Genomic DNA, 22,621 nt, shown 5'->3' on the forward strand with positions numbered 1-22,621 from the left:
GCTCTCTGAGCACTGCGCTTCACTGTTGGTTCTTTCCAGTATGAAGGCGGTCTACATTTCAGCATTCCTTTACTCGGTGACAGGAGGTATATATTCCAGTTTAAACTCCCGAAAATGAGTATTGGATCGTCATGTTAAGTTTGTGTGACTTTTAGCTTTTATGTTGGAGTCAGTATGCAATAGCTCATGTGCAAGTATCTGCTGTCATCTGGTGCCTACTCCATCTTGGTGTGTGAGATAAGGCCGAGCACTTGACTTCTTTTAATCTCAATTATAGTTTTTGTTGTTGTTGTTTACTGTCTTAGTTTGTCCTACTGCCATTTCTCACTGTATCTGGGATTAGCCCATGGAATAGTGTATTTTCCTTAAAAGATACGCCTTTAATCTTTACCATGTATTTAGTTTGAATACAGAGAATACATTATTTGGTCAGGAACCTGGAAAGGAATGGTTTTGTGGAGATACTCTCAGCTTCTGCTCCTTTGCTGACCTTATAGTCAGTCTGCTGCTAAGCAGGGATGGGGCAGGCAGGAGTGTGAAGCACCCTGCCATGTACTTCTTTTTTTGTTCTTTTTCAGAACAAAGTACATTTGTGCCTTTGGCAAATAAATTAAACCAGGGAAACAGAGTGAAATGCCTACAGACCCCTTTATCAGAGCGGCTAAATGCTAGAGAGGGTTCCTGCCTTAATCTGTGGGTGTCCAAACTTAGTTTTAAGAATTTTGTTCAGGATATTAATCTCATCTTCTTTACCAGAAGATTAATTGAATGCGATTTAAATCTTGTGATGAAAATCAGTTTGCATATAATTTATCCTTTGTATTTTCAAGATGATTGTTTATAGAAGCCTGAATAAAAAAAAAATGGTTCAGGTCAAGTGTGTTGGGTTTTATAGCTGTTTTTACATATACACTCTATGATACTGTATGCAAACAAAAGGAAAGTATTATTTCAGAAAGCTTTCAGGGTGGCTCAGTTTGGGAACTAGGAGATAAATTACTCAGATAATTAGAGTAATTTGATTGTAGTAAGTTTAGTAACAAGAATAATCCTGAACAGAAGTGAAGAATGACACTGCATAGTAGAAAAAACCTTTTGTTGAAGGAAGCTTGCTGGGAAAACACCTTGTAAACATAGAGCAGCGTTGGTCCTTATGAAGTAAGCAACCAGTTAGCATCATAATTTCCCTTTTCTTGTCAAAAGCATTAGTCAGCAATGTTTTCTTCTAATTATAAAGCTAAATCTTGCCTAGAAGAGTCAGAATTTGGGTTAGTCATGAAATCAGACATATTTTTTATTCTTTAAAAATGCTTTTAGAAATAGTTAAAGCTTTAGAAAGAATTTATTATCTCACACATTACAAGATACACTAATTGTATGGATATTTTTGAGTCTATCTTATATCAAAATGCAAAGCTTATAAGGGTTTCTTACTTACTAAGGGATCTGTAAGTTTGTAATGGCCATGCTCTGATTCAAAAGATAACTTCAGAATTTTAAATTCATTAATTTCTACTTGAAATCACTATTTAGTTGTAGGCCCAGTACCAAAAGTTCTCATATTCCCAGAAGGCCGATCCGGCTTTAAGGAAGAGCCTGTTGTCAACATAAACACCATTCTCTCCTCAAAGGCAGTAAGAGATAGTTTATTCTTGAGCCAAAGATAAGTGCCCACAACTCAGGAACAGAGTAGTCTCAAATGACATGCCCAATGTAGAATCAAGGTCTAGAACAAACAGAAGACTTACATTTAGGCACGTTTTCAAATGCATTGGTAGAAACATAAGGTAGGCTACAGTAGACATCCCAACTGCAGGTACCACAGGCTGTGCAGTGGTGGGCATACCTTTAGAGTTGGTGGAAACTAGTGGTCTGTGATGCTAGTGAATTACAAGAACACTGAGCAGACGGACATAAGAATACCAAGTCTAGCACAGAAGTGGCTGTGAAGGGGACTAAGATAGATATGATAATTTGACTTCAGATCAATATTTCAGCCATTGAGTTCTGATCCATCAGTTAGCATTGTGGGATTGTTGTGATGAGTGTGCCTCTTAATCATGGCATGGCAATTTGTCCTGACCTTTTCATTGGTGGGTTTCCTTAAAAAAAAAAACTATAGAAAGAAGCGATTCCCACCCATATATCCTTGTTTGCGATGAGGAGGAGTTACTTGGTGGTAGTACCTGCCTTAATCCCTGAGAGGAAAACAAAGCGTGGTCTTGTGAAGAGACACTCTTCTTGAGCAGCAAGTGTCTTCCTACAGACATGTCTGAAGTGGTGGTGCACATCCTTAGGAAATCAGAAACGCTGTCTTGTCTGAAGGCAAAGAGCACTTAGGTCCACAGTGTGTCCTCTCTGTAGGTGAAGAGCTGACAGCAGCGACCTTCATTGATGAAACATGCAGGGTTGAAACACTGCACTGGGTCTTATCACTTTGTGATGGTTAGGCTTTTCTGTATGCGTGATATACAAATATACAAAATATAAATTACAATCTTACAGAAACTTATAAAGATCAAATGTGCAAATATGCTTTTGCTTCACCATCCTTAAAGATCCCACTTCTTCCCTTAGACAATGCTGCTATTGAAGATTTATTATTATAAAGCACACTGGATTTAATAGAACACTTTTTCTGAATCTATTGAGATAATCATGTGCATTGTATCTAAGTCCATTTATGTGGTTTATTGCATTTATTAACTTGTATATGTTGAACCAACCATCCTGGAATTTCAGAGATAAAGCTAACTTTTTCATAGTGGATAATCTTGATCTGTTTCTATATTTGGTTTGATGGTATATTATTGAAGAGTTTTGCATCAATGACAGTATCAGGGATATTGGTCTGTAGTTTTGATTTTTTTGTTGATTCTTTACCTGGTTTGGGTACTAGACTAAGACCAGCTTCATAGAACAAGTTTGGAGTTTGAGTGTCTTCCCTCCCTCCCTCCCTCCCTCCCTCTCTCCCTCTCTCCCTCCCTCCCTTTCTTCATTTCTTTTAATTTTTTTTTTTTGGTTTCTTTTTTCTTTTTCTCCTAGTTCCTCCTCCCATCCCCTCCCATCCAGATCCACTCCCTTTCTAGGCTCTTAGGGGTAGCCCTTTAGGGAAGCTTTGCACGTGTCTCCAAGTTTTGCTTTTATGTGGTTTCAGGAACATTTGGATTTCTTCTTTGACCCATTCATCAATCAGTAATGAGTTGTTTACTCTCCATGAGTTCACTCTGTTTTTGTTCTTGATTTTAAGTTCAATTGCATAATGGTTGTATAGTATACATGGTATTATTTCAGTTTTTTGTATTTGTTTGCTTTGTTTTCCAGCATGTGGTCTATTTCCAAGAAGGTTCCATGTATTGCTGAGTAGAATGTAGTTTAGGTAGAATATTCTGTAGGTGTTTCTAAGGTCCATTAGATGTAAAATTTCAATTCTAAGGTTTCTCTAAGAGTATCTCCCCAGTCAGGTGCCTCACATAAAAGCCATGGAACTGGGGCTTTGTGGGTGTGGTCATAGCAACATGTGGCGTGAGGAATGGGAAAGGGAGGACCTGACTGGCCAGGCACAGGCAGCTCACAAATAGACCTGCTTCTCAGCTTGCAGGTATGAAGGTAGGCGTATGCATGTGAGTTGTCAGGAGAAGATCAGGGAAGTAATTGGAAAGGGAAGAAGCCACTTAATCTGCAAAGGTGGCTCACAAACAGAAAAGATTCAGGGGCCAGGTCTAGGGCTAAGCTTGTTGGGTATGCAGATTCCGGGAGGCAAGGGGCTCAAGCCTTCTGATTTGACATAAATACCTTGTGTTATTTATGATTTAAACTGATGACTTGATGTATGCAGTCCTTGTGAAACAAATCAAGGAAGTTGATGTTTATAATACCTTATACATTTGATAACATTTTTTGAATGAATCACACTCTTCATTGTATTTTGCTTACTCCTTCACTTATTCTGTGATATATATGCATATTAATACTTCAGTATGCATATTGTAAATATATGTAATATATAATGTAAATATATACATATCATGTATGAAAAGAAAATACTGAAAAAGAGACCAGAAGGATCCTTAAGTGTTAGCAATGACTATACTTATATTTGAAGATAATTCTCAACAAGTCATATTTGAATGTTCTACTTTTCTGTAAAGTTGAGTTCTGTCGTGGCTTCTCTGTTAGTGGCTTCAGAATAGGATGAATTATACCTGTGGAAAACCTGTAGCAAAACTGTAGGCTACAGGTTGACCATGCTGATTCTTCAGGGCTTCCCCGGGACTCACTGTCTGGCAAGACTGATGGGTTTTTCCCAGTAATTCACCATAGTATATTACATCCCTTACTAAATGCCCTTGAGCGTTCACGGTAGGATTTTTTTTTTTTTGGAAGACTGTCCACTTACATTTCAGCATTTAATACAAAACAGTGTAAATGAGTACTTTCTAAAGTTTAGTTCCAATTTACTTTCTCTATCTCCAGTGGTTTGCCTCCTTACTCTTTCTTTAAGCACAGACAAGAAAATGCATATTCATATAAACATGCATGTCAATGTTTTGCACCATTGTTTAATACAAATAGTACCTTGTTATACTGCTATATTTTTTTCCCTTCCTGCTAGAAAATTCTGGGGATGGTTCATGGTTGGGATGGAGACTTCTCTTATTTGTTTTAATTGGTACATGGTATTTTAATGTATATGTTTCTATTACATATTTCAATTACAAAGGATTTTTTAACAATGCTACAACAGATAGCTTTGTGTGTGTATCTTATTTTGTATCTTCAGTATAACTGTTAGGATAAGTTTGTTCAATCAAAGAGCAGGTATATTGGTTGATGGTTGATATTAGTGAATCGTCATCTTTAAGTTTTTTATACACACACATACACACACACACACATATATATACACACATATATATATATATATATATCATACAACTACTGATAATGTATTAAAGTGTCAGTTTATTCACAAGCACTCTAATAGAACATGTCTTCTTAACTAATCCTAGTTTACCAGAAATGGCATATCTATATTTTGTATATTATAAATATATACTATTATAAAATAAAAATAATTGTAGTTTTGATATTTTTTTTAGTAATAGTATCTTTTCAAGTGTTCAAAATTCTATTTCTATAGACTATCACTTTTTCTTCTCCTTATTTATTTGGATATGATTATTGTGAGCATTTATATATTTTATAGCAGCCGTGATTGGCTTTTATTTTAACCTTGGCATGAACCTTGGCATACTTCATATCAAAATTTGTGGTAAGGAAACATTGGGAAGGTGAATGTTCTTGGGGCTAGAGAGGTGGTTCAGTGGCTATAAGCATGTGCTGTTCTCACAAAGGGCCTGGCTCGCATTTCCAACCCCTTCAGAGCAGCTCCCACCGTCTCTATCTCCAGTTCCAGAGAATCTCTTGCTGTCTTCTGACCTCTGCAAGCACCAGACAAACACTCATAACATAAAACACAGAAAAATAAGTATTTTTCAAATAGTGTTCCTCAGAGAAGAGCCCCACAGTTTGTTACCACACAGTAAGCCCTGAAATCATATATGTATAAGTAACATTCTACAGACTAAGTTATCCTTATAGATTTAGGAATATATGTGTACATGCACACACATCTATAATAATTAAAGGGAGCATGAATTAGTAAGGGGTTACATGGGGAAAGGTGGGAGGGAGAAAACAAGTTGGGAAATTATGGTAGTGATCTTTCAGTTCAATTTTTTTTAGTTAACAAAAAAATGAATGTTCTATTACCATTGATTTATGTTATAAAAGAAATGCAGAACGGCTGGAGATGGAGCTCAGAAGTTAGTTACGTGAGTGAGAGTTGAAGCGCGTCTACAGTGTGTCTTAGCTTCAGTTACTCTTCTTGATCCTCTCCACCCTGCCCTTCACGGTTTCCTTCGTAGATTTCTGCCATTGTCTTCCCCAGGTTGATCTCCACCACATTGCTCTCACCCTGTATTTTCAGGTAGGCTACAACTGTTGATAATCATTCTGTTGATATCATTGACAGTCTTTTCTAAGACTGGAAGATGTTAAGATGTTTCTATATACCACCAACAGTTAGAACTTTGGTATTGGAGGAAAAGAAGAAAGATGATGATAAAATAGTAAAAGAGGAAAGATGATGATAAAATAGTAAAAGAAGAAAGATGATGATAAAATAGTAAACACTCCCCCCCCCCAAATTACAGGAAAGTATCACTTACTTACTTACTGGAGCATGCATAAAAATAATTCCTGAGGATTTCAGGCATGAGTTTGCTCTCATAAGAAAAGTTCCCCACATTGTCCTCCTTTCATTTCTGTTGCTTTGATAGAATACCTTGACCAAAAAACAAACCAAAAAAACTTGAGAGAGAAAGGGTTCATTTCAGCTGACCATTCCTCCTCAGGCTCATTGCTGTGGTGGGTTGGCAGTGGCCTGAGCCGGAACCTGCTCCTCACAGTGCATCAGTCAGGAGCAGAGAGAATATGGGCATGGGTGCTCTCTCCCGAGACATGCTCTACTCAGCAACAGTGTCGGAACCCCGCCCACATAAGGAATGGTGTTCCCACGGTGGGCTGGGGCTTTCCACATCATAATTGAGACACTCTCCCGCAAGCATGGCCACAGCTCCATCCCATGTAGTCTGTCCTTCACTGAAACTCTCTTCTCTGTGATTCTAGGTTGTGTCAAGTCAGCCATTTCTCTAACTAGAGGCCATTGAAATAATTGTGAAATAACCACAGGGTTTCATTGAAGCACGAGAAGAAGAAAGTTTCGTGGTCAGTTAGTCTTCGATGATATAATATTCATATGCTAACTATGTGAGGAGAGCTTTTCAAAGCCACAACTAAGATTTGAAGGTGAAGGAATTTGTTAAGGGTACTCTGGTTGACCTGAGGTAAAACTTCCGGGACTTTAAGCTTACAAGGGCTGGCCACCAAACATGAGCACACCGTGAGCCGCCTTTGAGATGAATGGCTGTGTGGACTCGTCATCTATGCAGCAGTCCTAAAGCCCAGCTGCTCGCATTGTCCACTCTGCTTGCTGTCACCTCCCAGGAAAAAGACTAAAGACATCAGAGCAGCAGACTGTGTGAGTAAGGGGAAAATGCTGCCTCTGACTCATTTAGACTCAGGGTATTTCTTTTGAAAATTATTTCTTTTGGAAATTATTTCTGCTTTATTATAATTTTATCGGTGCTTGAAATTAAAATAGCATCTGTTTTATATTCATAATACAGTTTTTTAAAATTATCATTGACATGTCATACATTTCCACTTTTGCTTCAAGATTATAATTCCCTTTGTTTCTCCTTTCCCTTTCCTCCCTTTAATCCTTTCTATATACCATCCTCTGCTCTCTTTCAAAGACATTTTGCAAGAGAAATGGTTTTTAAATTAACCATTGATACATGCATATATTTATGTGTTTATACATATATGTTCCTACATATACCCTGCTTAGTCTGCATAATGTTATTCGTATGTGTGTGTGTGTGTGTGTGTGTTTTCAGGGCTGACCATCTGGTATTGGATGTGCTCGTCTCTGGGAAAGAGTATTTCTCCTGCTCCCAGCATTTCTTAGTTGCCTGCAGTTCTTCGTAGGAATGAGGGCTCGTGCCTCCTCCCTGTTCACTGTAGCATGTCTATTGTTGTTGTTGTTGGATACTACATTAGTGTCTCCTTGCATCCTAGTCACATTTGATTGGAATAGTTCCATTCTCTGCAGGACTGGTAGGTTTTAGAGTAGTTTAATTCATTGTGCCCAAATGGTTCCCGGCATACTTTTCCATATTCCCAGGTACCCCTGATCTCTCTGCTTTCTGTCAGTTTATTCAGCAATAGCTCCTAATTCTTACTGAGATCTAACCCAAGTCATCTTTGGATGTAGGTTTTGCAAAGTTTTTATACAGCTATCTCTGGTAGTTTTATTTATAAATTAGCTATGATAAGAGAACAAAAGTTAGCTACTAACAAAATAAAACGGTTCCAGCAATATTAGTAATGTTATGAATGCAGTCCCTCATGGAGGAGTTAGCAGCTTCTCAGACCACACGGGTATGGAGCTGATCTACCGAGTGGCACTCAGTGCGTTCTCACAGGACACCATCCTTTGTACCTTCCTTCCTTCACTCTCTAGTTTGTTTTGAGATTCCTTTCTGATTTTTTACCTTCCTTCCTTCACTCTCTCGATAGTTTTGAGATTCCTTTCTGATCAGTGTACATCATCTCTTTGATAGTATTTCTTGCACATACACAACATATTTTTGGTCAAGTACCTGTTGGTAAATGTTTTTCTTGAATCTGGTGTGGGCTTGTGGTAGACCAGAATTGCAGGGAGCCTTTCCGTGCATACCTTTGTGTAAATAGTGTAAATATGTGATCTCATTTCTCTTGGAGTTAATGACTAAGTGATGGGGTAGGCATTTTTTCATTTGTAAGGAAATGCAAAACTGTCACCCTGTGTTTTAATCATTTCTGTTTCTGCAGACAGTATAGGAGCTGCTTCCCAGCAGTTCTTAGGGTCACTGCTAAATATGTAGATGCCCTCCCTACTAAGTGTGTGCTTATATTTTGTCTTGGTTTTAATTTGCATTTTTTCTAGTTCCCATGTAGTCTTTTTGTGTTGAAGTGCCTGATTGTCTTCTTCGGTGAAGAGCATGTTCAGAGGTGCTCAGATTTTCTTGGATTACTTTCCTTTTTGTATCCCCTCCCCCACCTACACACCCACACTTCCTTCTCCTTTCCCTTCCCTGTCTTCCTTCTCTCTTTTGGATTCGTTCTTACTGTTGAATTTGAACATTCTTCATGAGTTTTGCCTGGAATTACTTTCTCAACAGTTTGTAAATATTTCTTCTCATTTTCTTAGCAGTAACTTTTGAAGCGCGAAGGTTCCCTTGAGTTGAAGGTGTGGAGAATCTTCATTAAAACTGTGGTTAATACAGTTTATGATACACCATTATGGTTAATTTTCCCTTTGTGAATATTCTCACCAGTTAGGAAATTCAGTGAATTAATCAGACATGCCAGTTTTGTCGAGCCACCAAAAATCCTTAGTTTCTCCTATTCTCAGGAGACATTAAATATTAAGATTTCTTACCTGAGCTCCGTAGACATTAAAGAGATTTAGCCTCCTCAACTACTATTTAGTCTGCTCTATGTGGCTTAAGGAAGGAAGTAAACCTTACCTGTTACGTGTTGTACTTATTTCTCTGTAAGGTACAAAACCATTAGTGTAAGCTTAGCGAAAATTGAGGAAAGGAAGTTAAGTCTGCATCGGTGAAGGAGCGACACTTGCGAGTCATGATGGTGACCCTAGAGTTACACAGGATCCCTGAAGCTAATCACAGTCCAGACCCGTACTTAGTCACCTTACCTGCTGACAGCGAGGAACTGCTCTGACCGAATTCACTCATCTGTGGAGCCTAGGGTGGTGCTTCCTGGCAGAGGTTGCAGATTTGTTGATTTTCCAGTGTTTTATTGGTGTGGTAACACAAATACTGTCAGGGTTGGCATAGCGAGTACGTGGCTTCTCGGGAGCTGAGATCAGTTCAGTTCTGGTTTTGGTGCTGGGGTTTGAACCTGGGACCCTGTATATAATACTGATCTGTGCGGCAGCACTAGCAGTGGGGGTCGAAGTCTTCTACCAATCTCTCCTATTTCTGTCCTTTAGCTGGGTTGTTTATGAGTGTTAGTTGGTACTATTTTAAGAAAGAAAATGTTGGGTTTTGTAATGATTTCTTCAGAACTGTGTCTAATGCTGGTTGAATTATACTTGTGTAATGTAATGATTAAAAAAGCTCTGGCTTCTCTCTAGCCACCAGTATTCAATATCAGAATGAAGTGGATGATTAAAAGCAAAGCATTGAAAATCAGCTTTTAAAGTTTGTTCTGAACAACTCAGAGAGAGCATCTAATTCACTTTTTCATATGGCTCCTAAGTCTAGTTTCACATGCTTCTGTCTGTCTACACTATAAACCTTGCAGCTTCCTTCTCCCTTTTGAATTTTAGGGCTGAGTTATAGGAATGGGTTTGGTGTTTGTTTGTTTGTGGTTTGTTTTGTTTGGATTTGGATTATTCTTTTCCTGTATTCTGGATTTGGATTATTATTTGGAATTTTCTTTTCCTGTACTCTGGCCTAATTAGGGCTACAGAGGCAACTGCGGCTCTTTCTTCCCTTGTAGCTTTACTTCATATCTATTAACTGCTGTGTACAGGGATAATTCTACAGTTGCTGCAGGGATATCCTTACAGGGATAGAGAAGTTAATTGTTCATAAAATCAGTTACTCAGTCCAGCTGAACGTGATAAAGGTTTGGGATGGAGGCAGGCAGTTCTTGAATATATATTTACAGTATCATGTTGTATTTCTACCTGTGTAATTGATTTCTAATCAGTTAGAAAATTGTATAATGTGTGGTTTTTGAGCTGATAACTTTTGGAATAGGTGCCAGTTTTTAGGTTTTTCAACTTCAAAACTTTTATCATCGTCAACTCATAAGTACATATTGATCTGTAATTTTTAATATGACTAGTTTTTTTTCAAGGTGGAGGGTGTTTTGAGACAGGGTCTCACTGCTCTCAGCAGCTGGTCTGGAACTTGCTGTGTGGTTGAGAAAGACCTTGATCTTCTGATCCTCCAGCCTTCGTGTTCCAAGTGCTGGGGTTACAGGTGTACACCGCAGGCCCTGGCTGTATGTGGTTCTAAGGATCCAGCACAAGGCAGGCAATTCTGTCAGATACTCTGAAAACAAGCAGAAACCTTTAATGACCCACTGCTGCTTGAGAACTCTTAGAAAGAGGTATTATCTGAACCAAATATTAGTAAGGTTGTGGTTTTAACTTTTAAGGAATTAAATTTAGACTATTTTTGCTTGGAATAAAATAAGAGCATTAGATTTGTGTAGTTTATTTTAGTCTTGTGTTAAATTCACACTCCCATTAGGACATTGTAAGTTTTAATTAGAGGTGACTTGATTTGGTAAGTAGCAGTAAGAAACTGAAGTTGCATACTAGAAGCTACATATGGTGGGATTTCTTCCTGGGTTTCGAAGAACCTAATACCTTTTCTTATTGAAAAACCAGACTCAGGATCTTTTTAAGTGGAATGTTTTATTTCAAGTTCAGGAATGTCTGAACACAGAAATGGGCTAGCTTTATTTGATTTACTCTTTTATTTTTATGTATGTGCATACATGCAAGTTCTTGAATGTGTTCCAGTATGTGTGTGGAGGTCAAAGGACAACACTGGTGGAGCCAGTACTCTCCTTCTGCCAATGGATCCCAGAGATCAAACTTAGGTCCTCAGCCTTACAGTAAAGTTAGCACCTGTACCCACTGACCCTTTTTGCCGAGGTTTTTTGTTTGTTTATTTGTTTAAAAAAATAGACTTCTCTAAATGAAATTTTATGCTTATATTACCAATATAATTTTATTTGTAATGTGGTCATTTATTTATACTTGGCTTATTGTAGGCAAGTTGTTGTATTGAGGTTTTTTTTCTTTTTTTTGAACTAACAAGTTGTCCTTTTGCCTCTGCTCACATACTAGGAAACTATCATGCCCCATTCCATAAATACATGTAAAAATATTCCACTGATTAAAACATGGTTCATAATTTTCAACAAAGCTGTAGTTAGAAATAAGAAAGAAAGATGTCAGTGAGTCCCTGACTCTACAGATACAGGTATGCTTGGAATCCTTACATGAAATTTAAGACACAGGATTTTGCAGATCCTCCAAATACTTTACATCATGTATGTCCCACCTGTGACACACAGACTGCATGCTACAGTGGCACTGGGTGCCTCTCAGCATGCTCAGCATGTTCCTAGAGCACAGCACCGAGTCTGAATGTCAACACACGAAGCCATCTTCCGTTTGCTTAGTGTGACAGAAATGCTTATAAGTATCTTTTACTGCAGCGTTTGGAACAGTAAGACGAAATCAACATGTTTGTTGAGGCATGTATACAAACTTGTATGTTTGAAATTCTTTTAGCATTTTAGCCAGTTTGTTGAGTCTGTGAATGTGAAGCCTGTGGCTAAAAGGGAACTAACTATTCTTTTTTTTTTTTTTTTTTTTTGGTTTTTTGGATTTGGTTTTTTCGAGACAGGGTTTCTCTGTATAGCTCTGGCTGTCCTGGAACTCACTCTGTAGACCAGGCTGGCCTCGAACTCAGAAATCCGCCTGCCTCTGCCTCCCAGAGTGCTGGGATTACAGGCGTGCGCCACCACTGCCCGGTGGGAACTAACTATTCTTAATTAATTTTGATATATTGGTTGAGAAATCATTTAAACACCAAAATGTAAGAAAACTTTAAAGATAATTGAATAGCTAGAAAAAAATAGCTAAAAATACAACAAAGAAACATTTGTTTAGGGTATACTGGGCATGACCACAGTTTATATCTGGGTAAGTTCCCCTTAGTTATTTCATCTACGAACACAATTTTTCTATTTTCTTAAATGGGTTTGGGAAACTTCCACCCAGCTGCCTTGGCAACTGTCAAATGAATTTCCATAGTTTCTAAGCTAGCATCGTACAAATATCCTGCTTTAAGTCATGGTGTTAGACATAGTTATTATGGTCACTGAGTCTCAGGGATATGTTTCTCACCTCTGGTTACATTTGAAAACTAATTTGTTGTGTCATTGATAAACCAAGATGTTCATCTGTTCACTCTCACATACAGTAGTTTACTTGATGTACTAGTTTTTAATTTGCTGAATTGCAAGTGTGTTCAGAGCAAGCACATCAGTAAATTAGTCTTATCAGTAAGTCAAATTTTATTCTTCTGAATTTATTTTGAGAATAAATTAGGCCACAAGTAACCCTCACGTTTCTATAGCCAAGCTGATTAAAATAAATTTAAATTGCGTTTTTATTATTCATGAGAGGTCATATGCCAAGGCCAAATTGGAGGAGTTAGTTCTTACCATCCTCTATGGATCAAACCAAGGCCATCAGGCTTGATAGCAAGTCTTATCTTTCTGGCCCTCAAACATTAATTTTATAATTCAGATTAACATCATTTTATCCTTGATGAATTAATAACTACTTGGAGGTGGGCAAAGGAGTGATTCCTTACTTTTGAGTCATTGGTGGTGATTTACAAATACTTTCATAAACCATTGGATGACTTAAAGTCTTTCAAAATGTAACACTTTGCCATTCTTTTGTGTCACTCTACCAAATACATATGTAACACAATTGCATCAGGATTATCCCCTGTGAAGGTTTCCATGGCAACTGAACAGTAACTTTTTTTAATTTGTAACTTTTTTTAATTCAATATATTTATTTACATTTCAAATGATTTCCCCTTTCCTGGATCCCCCCTCCCTGAAAGTCCCATAAGCCCTCTTCCCTCCCCGTTTCCCCAACCACCCCTTCCCACTTCCCTGTCCTGGTATTCCCCTACACTGCTGCACTGAGCCTTTCCAGAACCAGGGGCCACTCCTTCCTTCTTCTTGTACATCATTTGATATGTGGATTGTGTCGTGGGTATTCCAAGCTTCTAGACTGAACAGTAACTTAAAAGTTTCTATCAGATTATTTTAGCTCTAGTTCTGTAACTTTCTAAGAAACCCGACTTGATTTCTTTTAACATTTTGAAGAATGGCATATTGTTTACCTGTCTTTTCCTATAGAGGTAAACTCTTGACAGTATTCCCTTGGTTTGCTGAGTATAATTGTTACAATACCTGGTACATGGGGTTAAGACCTGATAGTGAAGATGCAGGAGGGGAGATTCCATAAGTACTCCCTTTATAGAAGATTTTCTAATGTCTGTTTGAGAATGGGGCGATGGATCCCATAAAAAGTGACTTTGTTGATGTTTGAAACCTTAACAGGTAAAAAGATCCACTTCTGTCTTGAGAATAAATTATTAATTCACTTAATTTTTATTTATGTATATAGGAAGCGTAAGTGTATCACATGAATGCAGAGCCCAGAAGAGGGTGGTGGGTCTCCTGGAACTGGAGTTAGATAGTTGTTAGCCTTCATGTGGTTGCTAGGAAACAAAGGCCAGGTCCTATGGAAAAGAAGCCAGTGCTCCTAATTCTTTGTTGTTTTTTGTTGTATTTTTTTTGTTTTTAATTAATTGCTAGGGCATCTCTTTAGCCCTAGAGGTATGTTTTAAGGCGCTTTCCCGACTAACTTCCAAATATTTTCTCCTGTGAGGAAATAATACAGTCTTTCTCATATGCTAGAAAAACTAAGTTACCAAGACAAAACGTTAATTTTGGCTCACTGTTGTGGAGATTTGGGTCCTTGACTGTTGATGGTTTCCATGGCACTCCAGCAGTGGAGAGGGTAGCAGGGAACATCTTTTGTTTTCATGGACAGGAAGCAAAGGAGAGAAGAAAAGGAAGAGCTCAAGGTCTCATCAACTCCAGAGATGTTCAGCTAACTTCCTTCCTTTGGGCTGCCACCTCCCTAAAGCACCTCGCTAGGGATCAGTCCTCCAACACATGGGCTCCTAGCTACTCTACACATGGTTTCACTCTGCGCAATTTCAAGAGCTGCTGTAGATGACCCAGTGCTATCTGGACACACAAATGTTACTTCAGCAACTTGGTTTCTTTGTTGTTGTTTTTTGTTGTATTTTTTTGTTTGTTTGTTTTGCTTTTTGTATTTCAAGAACAAAAGAATTTTCTCCTTACAATGTTATTTATGCACTGGTCTGTGCCTGGTTACTTTTCTACTGCTATGGAAAAAGCACCTTGATCAGGGCAATGTAACTCCCAAGCTATCTCTTTAGTTGTAAAGTTGTGTTTTAAGGCTAAAGAGTTTATTGGGAGCTTGCTTATAGTTTCAAAAGATAAGAGTCATGACCATCTTGATCAAGAGTATGGCGGCAAGTAGGCAGGTACTGGAATCGTAGCTGAGAGCTTGGATCTGATCCTCCAGCATGAGGTAGAGAGGGAGCTAACTGTAATGATGGGAAGCTGGGGGCTTTTAGATTCTGAAAGCCCGCCCTCAGTGGCACACCTCCAACAAGGCCACACCTCCTAATCCTTCCCCAAAAGTTCCACCAACAGGAGCCTGAGTACTTGAACATGTGAGCATACGGGGCCTGTCTCATTCAAACCATTACAATTTATAAGTTCTGTTCGTATAGATAGCAAGAGCTGAAAATCCATATTGAATATCTTGGCAGCAGCTTTAATGAAGGTGAATATTAAAGTATAAAAGCTGCTCGATGCACACTGTTACTTGCAGTATGTGTTGAAGGGTGTGGATAGGGAAAAGTCTTCTAAAGAAAGTACTTGGCATTGCAGTAGTGGCTGCTTTAAGTTAGGGGCACTTTACAGACGGTAACGGTCCCATCTAAGGTTTGTAATGGGCACTGTTCTTTTTAGGCTGCCACCCTTTTTAAAGAAATGGCATGTAAATCAATTTGCTTGCAAGTTCCTTAGGAAAATTCATGTAAAATAATAGCTTTGTTTGTCTGTGGAAGCTGAGCTATCACAAGCTATATTCAAGAAAAGGTAGCTGAATAAGCTCCCAGTGTTCCTTTCTACTGAGATGTGACTGCATGAAGGGTGTGTGTTTGCATCCACCAAATTAATAAATTGCCCCAGATAAAATAAAAAATATGGAATATATAAAGTGTGAAGTTGGGCTTAATTAAAATAAAAAACTAGTATTTTAAAGCACACCCCTAAGAAAACGAAAGTAAACCACAGACTAGGAAGAAAATAATTATATAGGAATTATAACTATATCAAAAGAATTATAAGAAGTTGTATAACTCAGTAACGGAAAAAGGGTATTTTTTTGTTTGTTTTTTTTTTTTAAAGAAATGGAGAGAAGACTTATGGAGCTATTTTTATCAGCTAAATGTGTTCATAGCATCTAATAAATACTGATATATTCAGGATCACCAGTCAGCAGAGACATATGAATTAAATCAAAAGCCAGCTGCTTGAAATGGTTGTCTATGTCACTGTGGACCAGTTAGATTGACAAAGGCTAGCTTGAGTGACCAGATCAGGGGTTACTATGACAACAGTGACTCCTGATTTACAGTTTGTAAGTTTATTCTCATTCATTTAGCTTACAGAAAACAATTTGTACTTGATATCCATTATTAGCGAAGTATATGTATATGAGTGTGTGTGTGTGTGTGTGTGTGTGTGTGTGTATGTGTATGTGTATACTTTATTTTCTATTCTATCAGAGAAGTGCATGTAACAGGAAGCCCACCTGTCAGTATTGGTCTTAGTACATATAACTGAAGTCTTCCCCGAACGTGAGTGGCACTGTCCCAGGGACTGGGCTTCAGTAACTAAAGGAGAACACCAGCAGTCACCTCTTCCCTGTCCTCTCTGTCACTTCATGGTTCTGCTTCCCCCATAATGAACTTGATCCCCTAAAACCATAAGCCCAGGTAAATTCTCCCTCTGCGTACCTTTGTTAGACAGAGTAAAATAACTCACACGGGGGTTCTTATATCAAAAGTCTGTAACATTCAAGGCCTGGGGCTCCGCACCGTGACTCTGTTCTCTACTACTGAGTAAACCAGTACCTCATGGTAGTTTCCTAAAATTAACTAACTACTCACAGTCCAGTTGTGATATAATTGTTATCTGATTTGCCAGAGGAAAGGCTTAGAGCATAAGGCATTTTTAAACTGTAAGCTTGAGTCAGATACCCCTTGAGATCTCTTGCTCAGTCTTTTTACGCTAGGTAAAAAATCTCTTTAACAGTGTCGCACCTTAAAAGCTAGTCACTCTGCCTTAACTTAAAACACATAGAATAATATATTACCTCCCAATACATTCCATTCTGTTATTCATATTGAAAGTTGTGGGCTGGAGAGATGGTTCAGTGGTTAAGAGTGCTGACTCTTAATCCGAATTCAGTTCCCAGCCCCAGCATGGCACCATGCAAGTGCTGGTAACTTGACTTTCAAGGGATCTGATACCCTTTATTGGCTACCATGGGCATGAGGCACCCACATGATTCACAGACATGCATGTAAGTAAAATATCAGTGTATAGAAAGAAAGTTTCCAGAAAACTAGAAATCTAGTTTTCTTTTTTTTTCTTTCTTGTTTTTGAGACAGGGACTTTTATGACTTATCCTTAGGTTCTTGAAGCCTCAGGAAGGTACTAGAATCATAAACATGCACCACCACACTTAATTTTTGTGGTGTTGGGGATCAAACTCATGGCGTCTTGCATGCTAGGTAAGCTCTAAGCGACATCCTGAGCCCCTCCTCCTCGTTTGAGTCTGTTGGAATCTTTGAAGTGCCCGTATTCTCTTCAGCATTTCAAGCTGCAATCATCAAGAGCATGTATATGCTGTTTATCTATATGCAGTTAGTACATACCTTAAGTGCTTACACCGCCCTTCAGATACTGTTTTATATCTTACCAAATGTTTAAAGTCCTCTGACTGACTTTTGCCATTTTTTTAAACCTGAATGTTCCTTTTTGTCCGCACCTTATATAATGTAACATATCTTCCTTCTGTGCGTTCCCTATCAAAATGTAGTTTAGTAGTTGTCATGGTATAATCAAAATCATTAACAAAATACTCCCAACCCTGAATTACCTGACAGCATCAGAGAGCAAGGGAAACCACCCCCCCCCTTAAAACCAACTTAGATACTTTATACGTCACATGTAGGTAATGAATGTGGCTATTTTGCATAAGAATTACCTCATGCACAGTGGTGCACTCCAATTATTTTTCTAGATCAATATTTGGGAAATTACCTGGGTTTTATTACAACCAAATGTGTTGAATAAAGCAATGATAAAGTCTCTTCTGAAACAAACTTGCATATGTACAATGTATATAATATCGTTAAATATATTTATTTGCTTATCTTTATGTAGACTTTTAAATGTTATAAAGCATTTTAAGTGCTCCAATTTTATTTACTACAGTAGCAAGCTTTTTGCTGTCCATAGTGAGGAGACAGTATAGTACAGATAATTGGATTTCACTGGTAACTCAGAAAGCAGTAACCTGAACTCACCCTTCCAAGAAATTCTTCCCAAGCTGCCGCACATGGCAGACCCTTCCTGACTCCCTCAGCATTCGGCGTAAGCTTGATTATCCCAGCCAAACCAGCTGTCCATGATTTTAGGAGCTGATTGAAGACAACGGTTTATTGCTGTGCCCGGGGTCTGCTACCATACTCCGCAGTCACCCACGGCAGCTTTCTCGGCTTCAGGGCATACTGCAGCCCCTGGAGGCAAGCCCACAGCTGTGAGGACTTTGCCCCATGACCCGATGTAGTTTCTCTTTACCTGCTTGAGTGGTTCATGGCCATCACATAACTCCAAGAGTATGAGACTGTAATACAAACTCCTTAGAAAGAGAAGGGACCTACAGGTCAGCAAAGGACACATGGCTACCAGGCCCCTTTGCAGATCCTTGTCCATTTCCTTGTAATTGTCCATGAGGAGCAAACGGAACAGCCAGCCAACTCGTTGAGTTTTCTCCAAACTGGACTCAGAACAGGTTACCTACCCATGCCCTGCATAGGAGATTTAGAAGGATCTCATCTGACTAGAATAGATCCACTGCAGCCATTTTTCCAAACTGGAATTAAGGCAAGGAAAGTCCCTCTCTTACATAATACACTAGTGTGTGTTACTGGAGATTTCTATCCTGGTTAACAGTTATTTTCAGGTTTTCATGTCTTGCTCAAGAATCACATACATTATAAACTGTCAGGTAATGTTTATTAAATAACCTGAGAGTACAGGTCAGGCATAACAAATGAGCTAAGCTCTCGAAGGCACCAGTCCTTGTTTGGGCTTCCTTTTTAAGGATTCACAAGAAAAACTGGTTGTTCAGGGTGTGTGGTGTGGACGGGTCTGTTTGCGCGGCAGGCTTGCGTTGTGTGATAATTTGTTTACTGAGCATGTCCCTTCCCACAATGCACCTGATGTTAATTATATGCATGCCAGATTATCTACAGGCATAAGATGGTTAGCAGGGGCTTTTTCTTGAAAGTTCACTAGGAGGACAGTTTTTGCCTTATTGTGAATGTATCCAGAACCACTTCAGGCAAAATGAGTTTCCCGCCTCCCGTATCCTCATGTTTTGGATACATTTGAGTTGAAACTGGTGGGAGAGGGGAGTTAAAAGGCTGCCAGAAAGAGGTAACTTACTCCATCAGTTAAAGTGGGAAATACCTGCAGTTTGATGTGTGTCTCCGCTCTTGGTAGCTCTGTTATTTAATGTGTGCATAACCTAAACCAAGTAAAGTTCCAGTTTGCTAAGCTGTGCTTGTAATTGCCTGCCTTGCTGTTTTTTGGTATCAACCCGACTTTGATTTTATCTGAAAACCTTTGGTATCCTTAAGAGGCATCCTGTTCTTCATTTGGCATGGGAATGGTGGAAGGTAGAGGGTCCCAGTGAAGGTAGGTTGTTAAGAAGTACAAACATTTACTATTCTGCTATCCTCTTTTTGTTGCCCCTACGTGACTACAATCGGGCACAAACTTGCCTCACTAAATGAACTCAATGCTAAAAAAGAAACAAAAAGCACTTGGAATTAGGAGGAAACAATGGTGTTGGTGAGAAGGGAAAAATTGGAGGGGGTGGTGGTGGAATGGATGGACCTGATCAAAGCACATTCTATATTTATGTGAAATTCTCAAACAAAAAAATTAAAGTTAAAAGTTTTTCTCAAGTTACTTTATTGTTGGCAGTTTTACATACTGCATATTAATTAGATGGAAGTTACTGCTTTTAGTGCTTTGCATAAGCCATGTTATCATTGCAGTCACTCAGGTTGGAATTAACTGTCTTCCTATCAGAAAGGAAGCTGAGACTTTGGAGATTGTTCAGGAAAGCTGTTCAACAATAGATGCTAAAGCAAGCATGGGTGGGAAGGTGCATACAGCCCCTCAGATGTGCAAAGGGCCCAGCGGGGTGTCCCTTAGCTAGGAATACAGTAGGGTAAGTGGGACTCACAGGAAGGGACAAGCTGGGGTCAGTGGATGGAAAAGTACTGCGAGGAAACAAGGGCCGAGCTGACCTAAGAAGGTTCTTGCTGGATTCAGGCCTGGGTGATGATGCATCAGATGTCACTTGGTGGGGAGGGCGAAGAACCCACCCAGAGCAGTGGTTCTCACCCTCCCAGTGCTATGACCCTCATGCTGTGGCGACCCCCGCCCATTAAATTACTACAGTGCTACTTTATAACTGTATTTTGCCACCTTTGCCAATGTAATCGTGATATGAATGGTAATGTGAATATCTGATATGCAACCCCAAAGGCATCATGACCCACATGAGGACCACGGCATTAGCCTGTGATGCATTTTGCCTGGCTATCTTAGAAAGGATGGGGGAACTGGATATTGTAGGCCATGCACAAAGGAACCCAGGATACGGTTCAGAAAGCAGATGGAAGTGTAGTCAGGCTGGGTCTGTGGGGTCAGTTTTCTCAAGGCCATCTCTAAGCGCTCCTGAGCTCCGGCTTTTCTCGTCCTCACTACCTACAAACCGAGAACACATGTTAATTCTAATTATAGCTTCTGCCTACTTTGCATTTTAAAACAAAAGGCATGGTTCTAAGTGCTTTCCGTCTTATTAACTCATAATCCTCACACCGGCCTTGTATGGCAGACTGCTGTGTTGAGATGTGCAAGCTCTTGAGTCCCACCCCCTCTCCAGTGTCAGCACCTGGAGGGGTGGGAGGAGAGCCCACGTGCAACCCACACTGTGATCTCGGGTTGTGAGTCGAGGACTATATATGGGTTTAGATTCACGCTTCACTTTCCACAGGTAAACCCAACCGACCAAAATGTTCTTACCTCTCAGGACCTCTGTTTGCATATAGAAGAGAGGACATTTGCTTCTCGAAAATTGCTGAGGGCATTGCCAGGCAAGTCTTGAAGTTCTGGCGCTGGTGTTTTAGAATTCCTGAGATGAAAACCTCAGAGCAACCGAGCACCTTCTGATTGGTCAGACGAGGGCGCCTTGAACCTGCTGCTCTGTGTCCCACACCTTCCAGGTTTGTGTCTACAAGACATTCAGCAGCTGCAGCCTACTGTGTGTCCTTCTGCCATGTATAAGGACATCTGTGTGGGACACAGCCCCATGCATACATGTGTCTTGGCACTGGAAAGCTGTTTGTACAAGCATATCATGTGACCCTGTTCTTCACATGGCTGGACCTTCCTAAGGAAAAATATTCTTAAAAACCACTGATGTGTATGCATGTGGATAAAAGCACTTAGTGTATGTAGGTATGTCTTGTCTATGACATCTGGAACAGAGTAACAATACTAAAATTTAAAGGCACATATTTTCATAGAACAATTCACATGATCATTTACCTTGCCCTGGTAAAGATCTATTAAACAGATTTTGTAGTGAAATACTTTTTAAATAATACTTCACAAAAATCAGCAAACATTCAGGCATTTTCTAGTTTAGTCATTCTTAAATATTGTCTGCGCTCTCGTCCTTTGAACTGAATACAGGTCAACTAAAATATTTTAAAATAAATTGATGGGGCCAGAGAGAAGATTCAACTATTAGGAATTTTCAGGACCCTCACGGGTGGTGTTCCAACTGCTCGAAACTCCAGTTCCAGCATATCTGATGGATATCTTCATGGGGTTTCTGAGCTCCTCAAGGCATGTTCACACATGATACACAGGCTCTCAACCCTTCTGCGGAACACACAGATGTGCTCACATGGACACGTTAAACACCGTGCAGGCACCTCATAACTGGTGCAGAATCCTACATGTTAAGTTAAAATGCATGTGAAATACCGAAAATATACTTAAATTTTGCATGAAGAAGATTAGAAATAAAAATAAAATCTGTTCTATCCATGTTTACACATTAAAACACAGTCTAAAGTTAGACTGGATTTCTTTCTACATGAGAGATATTTAGATTACTTAACGTCATTCTTAATAGCCCTGTAATATTAGCACAATCTCCACCCACTTATTATCAGGTGGACACTTCTCCTGTGCTGTTGACCTGGCCTGCTGTGGACAGGTCTGCAGCCCGTGTTTTCTGTGAATTCCAGAGTGGAATTCTGTACTACTCTTTCTGAGTCCTTGTAGTACTGAGCTTCTCAAACTCCCCAAAGCATGGTTTCAGCAAACTTCTCCAAGCCATTTTCAGAGAAAGGTGACAATTTTTGTAGCTTTCAAAGCTTCTGACATTGAGCACGATCTTTTCGTCCTCTTCCCCCAAACAGCTTGCATACCAATCCCATACTCTTTGGGGGAGGGGCTGCAGAGATACTGTCCAGAGCGAACCATTACGTCCTTGGTCCTCAGCGAGCTCATTCTCTTTGATGTGTCACCCGCTCTGGTTCACGATGCTTTTCCCCATTACGAAGGAAATTTGATTTCTGAACCTGAATCTGTTCCCTTGTCTGCGCATTAACAGGCTCCTCATGTGATAACACTTAGGCCCTCTCCCTTGCTGACATCTTGTCAGATCTCAGGCTGTAGGCACTTATTCCTCCAGGGCCTTTCCTTCGCTTGTAATCATTCTTGGACTTTTCCATGAGGGTTTTCTGTGGGCCCCGTAAAGCCTCGCTGCTTCTTTCAGAGCAGTGTCTAAAACACAAGCCCGGGATCTCACACAGTCATTTCC

At 39.5% G+C, this 22,621-nt stretch overlaps 1 protein-coding gene across 1 annotated transcript in view; it reads left to right on the plus strand.

Annotated features, from left to right (window-relative positions):
* Nucleotides 1-22,621, plus strand: part of Nectin3 (nectin cell adhesion molecule 3) — a 97,136-nt gene that overhangs the window by 54,648 nt on the left and 19,867 nt on the right. The gene's annotated exons all lie outside the window — the stretch shown is intronic.

The sequence above is a fragment of the Apodemus sylvaticus genome, chromosome 15 (assembly GCF_947179515.1).
Source record: "Apodemus sylvaticus chromosome 15, mApoSyl1.1, whole genome shotgun sequence".
Classification (NCBI taxonomy): Eukaryota; Metazoa; Chordata; class Mammalia; order Rodentia; family Muridae; genus Apodemus; species Apodemus sylvaticus.